This window comes from Mirounga angustirostris, unplaced genomic scaffold (assembly GCF_029215605.1).
Source record: "Mirounga angustirostris isolate CCGP_5_RB_7025 unplaced genomic scaffold, mMirAng1.0.hap1 SCAF_4, whole genome shotgun sequence".
Taxonomy (NCBI): domain Eukaryota; kingdom Metazoa; phylum Chordata; class Mammalia; order Carnivora; family Phocidae; genus Mirounga; species Mirounga angustirostris.
This window is the reverse complement of record NW_026991712.1, coordinates 175,288,958-175,297,967: the sequence shown is the minus strand read 5'-3', so window position 1 is coordinate 175,297,967 and position 9,010 is coordinate 175,288,958.

Sequence of the window (9,010 nt, the reverse complement as noted above, 5' to 3'; positions counted from 1 at the left end):
AGATTATAGTACTTCATGACAAGTGTCACCGAGGGGAAGACAGTGCTCTGGGAGGCAAGTAGCAGGAGTGGAGCTTGCCTGAGAATGGGAAGGCTATGCTGAGGAGGGATGTTGCAGCTAGACCACAGGAAGGGTCATCACATTAGGGAACAGAGCTTGGGGAGGGGCAAAGAAGGAGGACTGCCTGAGGCACTAAGCCCAGTGTCCTTACGCTTTGTGGAAACAGACTGGGGAAGGCAATCCTCAAAGATCCCAGAATCATTTGAACAATGTCCACTTGGAAGAATAGTACTCATTTGGCTAGAGAGAGGCAGGCATTTTTTTTTTTTTTTAAAGAGGATATTGTAATTCTTTTTTTTTTTTTTAATTTTATTTATTTATTCATGAGAGAGAGAGAGAGGCAGAGGGAGAAGCAGGCTCCCAAGGAGCAGGGAGCCCGATGCGGGACTCGATCCCAGGACCCTGAGATCATGACCTGAGCCGAAGGCAGACGCTTAACCATCTGAGCCACCCAGGCGCCCCAGGCATGTTTGTTTAAAATAAAAGGGCTTTAATTCTGTGTCCCCTGTTCCGAGGGCCTATAATTTCAGAGTAGCACATGCTCTGTTGTTCAGAGCTGCCTGTGTTTTTTAGGGCTCTAAAGCAGAGTCCCAGATTCCCAAGGAAAAAAATAGAAGCATGTATGTTTCTGCTGCTCTTGCCAGCCACTGCTAATTTCTTAGGTAAAATAGAAGATTTCAGGATTTCCTTTTAGCAGGGAGGAAAGCACAACTACAGTTGGCAGGCACTAGGGGTACTTTGGGTGCCTATGTTAGAAATGAGGCTAGAAAGTGCTGTTGAAGGATAAATAACGGAATGGCCTAGTCTCTTGAACAGGCTTAATATTTTGTGTATGATCACGGGCACAGAGACAAGCATGGAAGGAACATCCAATCTGGTAACATTGTTTTTGAGGGGTAGGGCAAGGGAAAATTAAGGGGAGGGGGGATTAAAACCTCGATGACTGAGGAGGAAAAAATAGGGCATAATGATTGCATTACCTACCTATTGCCATGTAACAAATTATGCCAAAATTTAGCAGCTTAGGACAACAAAAATTTATTATGTCACAGTTTCTGTAGGTCAGGACTCTGGGCAGAGCTGGGTCACCTGGCTCAACTTGCCCAAAGCCACACAGGAGGTCTCGTACAAGGCTGCAGTTAAGATGTCAGCCGGGGCTGTGGTCCCACTTGAAGGCTTGACTGGGGAACGGTCCACTTCAAAGCACACTCACGTCGTGTCGCAGGATCCAGTTCCTGTGGAACTGCTGCTGTTACTACTCCTTGCTACGTGGGCCTCTCTGCAGGGCAGCTTGCAACACAGCAGCTGCCTTCCCACAGAAAAAGTGAGCAAGAGAGCAGGAGAGCGTGAAAAAGACTCTTTGTAACTCAACCACAAAGGCGACATCCCACCACTTTGGCCAAATTCTATTCCTTAAGGGCGAGCCACTAAGGTCTAGCCCACAGTCAAGGGGAGGGGACCGCACAAAGGCACAGTCACTCTAAAGTTGTAAACATAGAAGCGGCACGAGGAGAAGGAAAAGAAAAAAACATAGGCAAGAATGGCGGGAGGGTCAGGAAGCAGGCCTGGCCCTGGTGAGGGGTTGACCTTACTGTGAAGGGCAGCCACCAGTTTCAGGCAGGGGGTGTGACATGGTCAGCTTTGTGCTTTAAATAGCTCACCCTGGGCACCTGGGTGGCTCAGTCGTTAAGCGTCTGCCTTCGGATCAGGTCATGATCCCAGGGTCCTGGAATCGAGCCCCACATCGGCTCCCTGCTCCGCGGGAAGCCTGCTTCTCCCTCTCCCACTCCCCCTGCTTGTGTTTCCTCTCTGGCTGTGTCTCTCTCTGTCAAATAAATAAAATCTTTAAAAATAAATAAATAAATAAATAAATAACTCACCCTTCCAAATCAGGAGATAGTAGAGAGCTGAAGGAAACTATAGGAGAAATACTAAAATAGGGAAGTATCATTGACTCGGCGTTTACAGGGAGTTGGAACAGAAGATTGCTGTTTTTCATGATGAGCCTATCCATATATACCATTAGTGTTTTCTAAACTAGATACTCATATTACTTTTATTTAAAATACTTTTTAACTAAAAAAAAAAAATGGAAAGGATATATAAACAAAGAAGACATAGAAAAGAAATTCAGTTGGCAATTCTGTAGCGCAAATGCTACAGAGCAAATGCAGTAGTTTGTCCTGCTGGGGGAGGTGGGGGCGAGGGTGGAGGTGGGCGGTGAGCTATTTGAGATTCTTTTTTTTTTTTTTTAAGATTTTATTTATTTATTTGACAGAGACAGAGATAGCGAGAGCAGGAGCACAAGCAGCGGGAGTGGGAGAGGGAGAGCAGGCTTCCCGCCGAGCAGGGAGCCTGATGTGGGGCTCGATCCTGGGACCCTGGGACCATGACCTGAGCCGAGGGCAGACGCTTAATGACTGAGCCACTCAGGGAGCCACTCGGGCACCCCTCAGGATTTTTTTTTTTTTTTTTTTAAGATTTTATTTGACAGAGAGAGCCCAAGCGGAGGGAGAGGGAGAAGCAGGCTCCCACTGAGCAGGGAGATGCGGGACTCCATCCCAGGACCCTGAGATCATGACCTGAGCTGAAGGCAGCCGCTTAACTGACTGAGCCACCCAGGCGTCCCACTATATGACATTCTGAACTGCTTCCTTCTGGCTCCTCTCCACCCCTTCCCTCCTTCCCAGGAGGAATGAGTCCTGTGATTGGAAATTTAAAAGGATAGCTCAGCCTTTCCCCTCTCCTCCCCCTTGGGAGCAAGGCAAACCCACAGCTTTCCCAGATGGCTCTCAGGCAAAGGGCTAGAGATCCAGCAGGCCCCATGCTGGGTGCTGAGGACCTAAGGTTTCAAAAATCACAATCCCTGTCCTAACAGAACTAACAGGTTAGAGGAAGAGACAGAAAGGAAACATCCAACCCAGTCTAGGAAAGGTCACGGAAGTCTTCCTGGACTAGGTGATCTTACCTATGAATGGGGATTCTTTCAAAGAGGTAAATCAAGACAGAGGCACCAGCATGATGCTTGGGACGTCTGCAAGTAACTCAGTATTGCTGGACCATAAAGGGCAAGGAAGGACAGCAAGAAAGGTGCCAGGGCCAAATAGGGACTTGCTGTGCCAGGCTAAGGAGGTTGGGCAAAGGGCAAGGGCAAAGAGCCTGCGAAGGACTGTACCAGCAGGTGACATGGCCATGTTTCTACTTTGAGTTATCACTGCAGGGCAGTGAATTTATGGGATGGCTTGAGCCACAGATTGTCTGAATTTCTCAGCAACATACCATCTCCCTAGTCCACCACCACTATGTTTTCCTCCATCGTGGCCAGGAGAAACAGGCACCCTTCCTCCCAATGAAATCTCTCTCTCTCTGCCCACCACTGTCTGCCCCTAACCTCCAAAAACTGCAGCCCAGGAATTCCAAGTAGCCGGACTTTGATCTCGTAGCCGCTTTGCTCTGTCAACAGTTTTAGCAAAATCTCCTCCACCTCCGCTGGCAATTTAGAGATAGCATTTCTGAAATGGTCTGTGGATAAAGGATGTTGCTGCTCTGGGAAAATTTGTCTCCTGCCAGGAGGAGACAAAGAGCATGAAAGGCTGCCAAAGGACGTTGTCCACAAGGGAAGGTCAAACATCCCTTAACATTTCTTTCTTTTTTTTTTTTTTTTTTTTAAGTCTTGTCTTTTTCCATTTTTACACCAGCATCAGCTCTTCTCCCCTGTGTCCTTTGGGGGAAGGTTAAATGATGCTTCTTCGGGATATTACCAAAACTACACAGTCTTGTCACCTGGAGGGAACAGGGCACAATGAAGAGGAGGGATGCCCACAGAGCAGTGTATGCAGAGAAGAGTCCTGGGGTCTAAGGACTCCCTCTGTTCTCGAATATCCGTGGCTGGGCATAGTAAAACCTGCCTGGTACATAGTTGATATGTAATAAATGTTCTAGGGATGAATGAGACTCTTGTGTAGGACATGTCTGCAGTATACACAGACATCTCGGCAGAAAACCACAGACCATACCCCCAACTTCACCTTCCTGGGATAGCACTAAAGAGACAGAAGATGTTTCAGGAGGATGCCCTGAGACCTGAGACTTGGTGCCTCTATAGGAAGCCTTTTCCTTCTCAGGAGAACCAACGGGACGAGTGGAATCAGGGCCGTGATCTCTAAGAAAGGCAGCAGCTGTGCCCCACCACATGAAGCTTTATCTCTGCCCTGAGAACGGAGAACATGGAACCCCTGCGATTTCTTCTAGAAGCCTCTCGTTTAGAAATCCACTCGCTTGCCCTTTCCATACAGAGGTCTGCTGAAGAATCGAGCTTTGTGCTGTGCTTGATTCAGACCTGTCAGAAGAAACATCGATTTTTTATTTTTTATTTTTTTGCAGGAGAGCTCTCTGTTGAACAAGAAACCTCCGCAGCCTCAATGGAGGGCTAATTAACATCACTCTCGAGAATTCGGTGCTGCAGGTGGGTGGGTTAAGCGTCAAGGGTTGGTGAGGTTATTTGCAGCTTAGGGGAACAAAACCAAAGGCCGATAACAAATGCCCTCTTTATTCAAAAACACCAATACAATGCCCCTTTGGCGAATGCCTCTTACAAGCTGTGTAAATCATCACAAGCCTTATGGTAAAATGTTCCATTTTTAGGAGAGTAAAGAAAACCCTTGTAGTTAAAACATTAAATCTCTCAGAGAACCTCTTGTTCCTTCTCAGTAAACATTAAAGAGAAGGGTTGTAATGACAATGCACAGCAGATGAATAGATGTAAACTTTAAATGAGACCTTTGCCCCGACTAGGTTTCCATGGATGAGCCTGAGATTACAGGAGTGTGAAGTTTCTCCAGCCTTCTCTTCCTTAGCTTTCTCCGAAGGACAGTTTCAATGGAGCATTTAAAATTGTAACTTAAAATTCTCTGAGATCATTCAAAAAGAAAATGACAATATCTGATTTCTTTTTTAAGATTTTATTTATTTGCGAGAGAGAGAATGAGAGACAGAGAGCATGAGAGGGAGGAGGGTCAGAGGGAGAAGCAGACTCCCTGCTAAGCAGGGAGCCCGATGTGGGACTCGATCCCGGGACTCCAGGATCATGACCTGAGCCGAAGGCAGTCACTTAACCAACTGAGCCACCCAGGCGCCCGACAATATCTGATTTCTACGTGCCCCTAGAAATAGGAAAGAAACTCATCTATTTATCTATGTATGTCTCTCCTAAATTAGTATGATGGGATATCACCGGGGCCCTGCAATTTCTCCTGATAAAAGAGATCAGAACACACACACACACACACACACACACTGCTGGAACAGTTGACTACCTGCCTAGCCAAGGGCCCACCCCATGGCCAAGCAAGCCTGGGGGCCAGAACTCTTTAGATGACTGAAGACTCCCTCCAGCATTTACACGTCCCTTGACTTCATATTTAAGGTGGAAGAAAGGGATTGAAACCTTTTGCTCTCTCTTGGTGTCCTGCCTCTCCCACCACACCATCATCAGGAGAATTGAAGTGAAGATGCTCCCTAATGTTGGCTGGCCCTAAACAATTGTAAGTCCCATCCTCTGTTTCAGAAATAGGCCGACTCGGATGTGTGGTACTGCGGAGAGAAGTTCAACTCCAGGTTTATGATACAGCAAAGCTCATTATTAACATGTATTTGTTGTTGGAAACCACTAAGTTCAAAGACGGTTGAGTAAACTTAGTGAACTTTAACACACTATTCAAAATAAAAGTTCAGGGGCGGCTGGTGGCTCAGTCGTTAAGCGTCTGCCTTCGGCTCAGGTCATGATCCCAGGGTCCTGGGATCGAGCCCTATGTCGGGCTCCCTGCTCAGCAGGAAGCCTGCTTCTCCCTCTCCCACTCCCCCTGCTTGTGTTCCCTCTCTTGCTGTGTCTTTCTCTGTCAAATAAATAAATAAAATCTTAAAAAATAAATAAAAGTTCATTTTTAAGAAAATTGGAGACCATGAATGAGTTAGACCAAACTTTTCAAAGTTCTCATGATGTTAAAAAGATGTTTATGTAAAATGTTTATTGAGATATTACACACAACAAACTGCACAAGACAGAGTGTACATCTACATGAATTTTTGTCAAATGAACATACCCAGATCAGGAAAGAGAATGTCACAGCCCCCAAAGGCTCCTTGAGTCTGCTTCTAGTAACCACCTCCCAAGGGCAACTGCTCTCTTGACCTCTAACACTGGAGATTGGTTTCACCTGCCTTTGAACTTTATGCAGATGGAAACATGATAATCATTCCTTTTTGTGTTTGCCTTCCGTACCGATCAGGATATGTATAAAATACATCCATGCTGTTGCATGTAGCTGTAGATACTTTTATGGCTATTTAGTAGTCCGTTGGGTGAACATACAATTTATCCAGCCTACTGTAGGTGGCCATTAGAGTTGTTTCCAGTTTTACACTATGTGAAATAGCACTACTACAAACATTCTTGGGGAAATATGTATGCATTCCCGGGGTCCTGGGATCGAGCCCCACATCGGGCTCCTGGCCCAGCAAGGAGTGAAAGTACCAGGTTCCCATTTAATGTATATATTAGTTTCAACATGTCTAAATTCACCAATTCAGGGGCACCTGGGTGGCTCAGTCAGTTAACCGTCTGCCTTTGGCTCAGATTATGATCCCAGGTCCTGGGATGGAGCCCCGAGTTGAGCTCCCTGCTCTGCGGAGAGCCTGCTTCTCCCTTTCCCCCTGCCACTCCCACCCCCCACTCGTGTGTGCTCTCTCTCTCCCAAATAAATAAATAAAATATTTTATTTATTTTTTTATTTGACAGAGCAAGAGAACACAAGCAGGGGGAGCAGCAGAAAGAGAAGAGAAGCAGGCTCCCTGCTCAGCAGGGAGCCCAATGCAGGGCTTGATCCCAGGACCCTGGGATCATGACCTGAGCCGAAGGCAGACACTTAACCATCTGAGCCACCCAAGCGCCCCTAAATAAAATCTTTTTTTAAAAAAAGATTTTATTTATTTGAGAGAGAGAGAGAATGAGAGACAGCACGAGAGGGAAGAGGGTCAGAGGGAGAAGCAGACCCCCTGCTAAGCAGGGAGCCTGATGTGGGACTCAATCCCGGAACTCCAGGATCATGACCTGAGCTGAAGGCAGTCGTTTAACCAACTGAGCCACCCAGGCGCCCCTAAATAAAATATTAAAAAAAAATAAATTCACCAATTAAAAAATGAAGCATTTTGCAGTTGCCTTATTTTTACATGCTAGCCTGCTCTCCCTACTTACTGTACAGTGTGGAACCAGGGCTGTCCTGAAGGACCCAAGTGAGCTCTGAAATAAATGGGTTAGGCTATGCCTATTTACTCAAGCAACACTAAAGTGGGTCTCAGGCTAGACAAATGCCTCCTTGCCTGGAGGCTCACCCACTCACACACAGAGAGATACATGGCCATGCCTACCCAAACGTTTCACACACATTCCAGGGTCTCTTTTTTTTTTTTTTTTTTAAGATTTTTATTTATTTATTTGACAGAGAGAGACACAGTGAGAGGGGGAACACAAGCAGGGGGAATGGGAGAGAGAGAAGCAGGCTCCCGGCGGATGTAGGGCTCGATCCCAGGACCCCGGGATCATGACCTGAGCTGAAGGCAGACGCTTAACGACTGCGCCCCCCTTCCAGGGTCTCTTACCCACAACCAGCCTTAGGGGTAAGGAATAGAGCTAGCTACCCATGACCACAGGGACATTTAAAAACTGACACCACCACAAAATATACATCTTGAGGGATGGCTTCTTGTTAAAGAATAACTCACTGACCCAGGGGGTGCCTGGATGGCTGAGTCATTAAGCATCTGCCTTCGGCTCAGGTCATGATCCCAGGGTCCTGGGATCGAGCCCCACATCGGGCTCCCTGCTCCGCGGGAAGCCTGCCTCTCTCTCTCCCACTCCCTCTGCTTGTGTTCCCTCTCTCGCTGTGTCTCTCTCTGTCAAATAAATAAATAAAATCTTAAAAAAAAAACCTCACTGACCCAAATAAATTATGTAGACCTTGTTTGGATCCCAATCTGAATAACTGTAAAACAAAATAAAACGATGGGGAAATCTGAGTATCAACTGGAGAGTAAATGATATTATGGAGTTCATGTTAATCTTTTTAGAGATGGTAATAGTATGGTCAATGGATTTTTTTTTTTTTTTTAAGAATTGTTATCTCTTAGAGATAGATACTAAAGTATTTATAAATGAAATATAATGTCTGGGATTTGCTTTAAAGTAATGGGGGGAGGGTTAGTAGGAAGGTATAAATAAATAAAATAATGGCTATTTGTCGGTAGTTGTTGAAGCCGGATAACAGGTACATAGGGTTTACTAAATTCTATTTTTTGTGTATGTTTGAAATTTCCCATTAAAAACAAAGTCAAGAAAAGGAGAGAAAAAAGAAATCACTCAGTACATATCCCTTATCAGCCATTCCTAGCAGTGGCTTTGGTAACAGGGCTCTGCCACTGACAGGCAGTGTGACTCTGGACGGGTGGCTCCATGTCTTGGGACCTTAGCTTACTCATCGGAAAAACATGGACTTCGGGTGAGATTTCTCTTGGGGGGTCCTAAGAAGGGAAGAGGACTGTGGGCTTGTAGAGAGGAGCCTAAGGGCATGAGGAGCCGGGCGGGTGTTTTGAAAAAGAAATTCAGGAGGGGCGCCTGGGTGGCTCAGTCATTAAGCGTCTGCCTTCGGCTCAGGTCATGATCCCAGGGTCCTTGGGCTCCCTGCTCTGCGGGAAGCCTGCTTCTCCCTCTCCCACTCCCCCGGCTTGTATTCCCTCTCGCTGTGTCTCTCTCTGTCAAATAAATAAAATCTTTAAAAAGAAAGAAAAAGGAATTCACGATAGCTGTACTTGAGTTTTGAGAAAGGAAAACTTCATTGCTATTATAAAAACTGAGTAGAAACAGAAGTGGAAAGGGAAAAACAAAGGAATCTACACA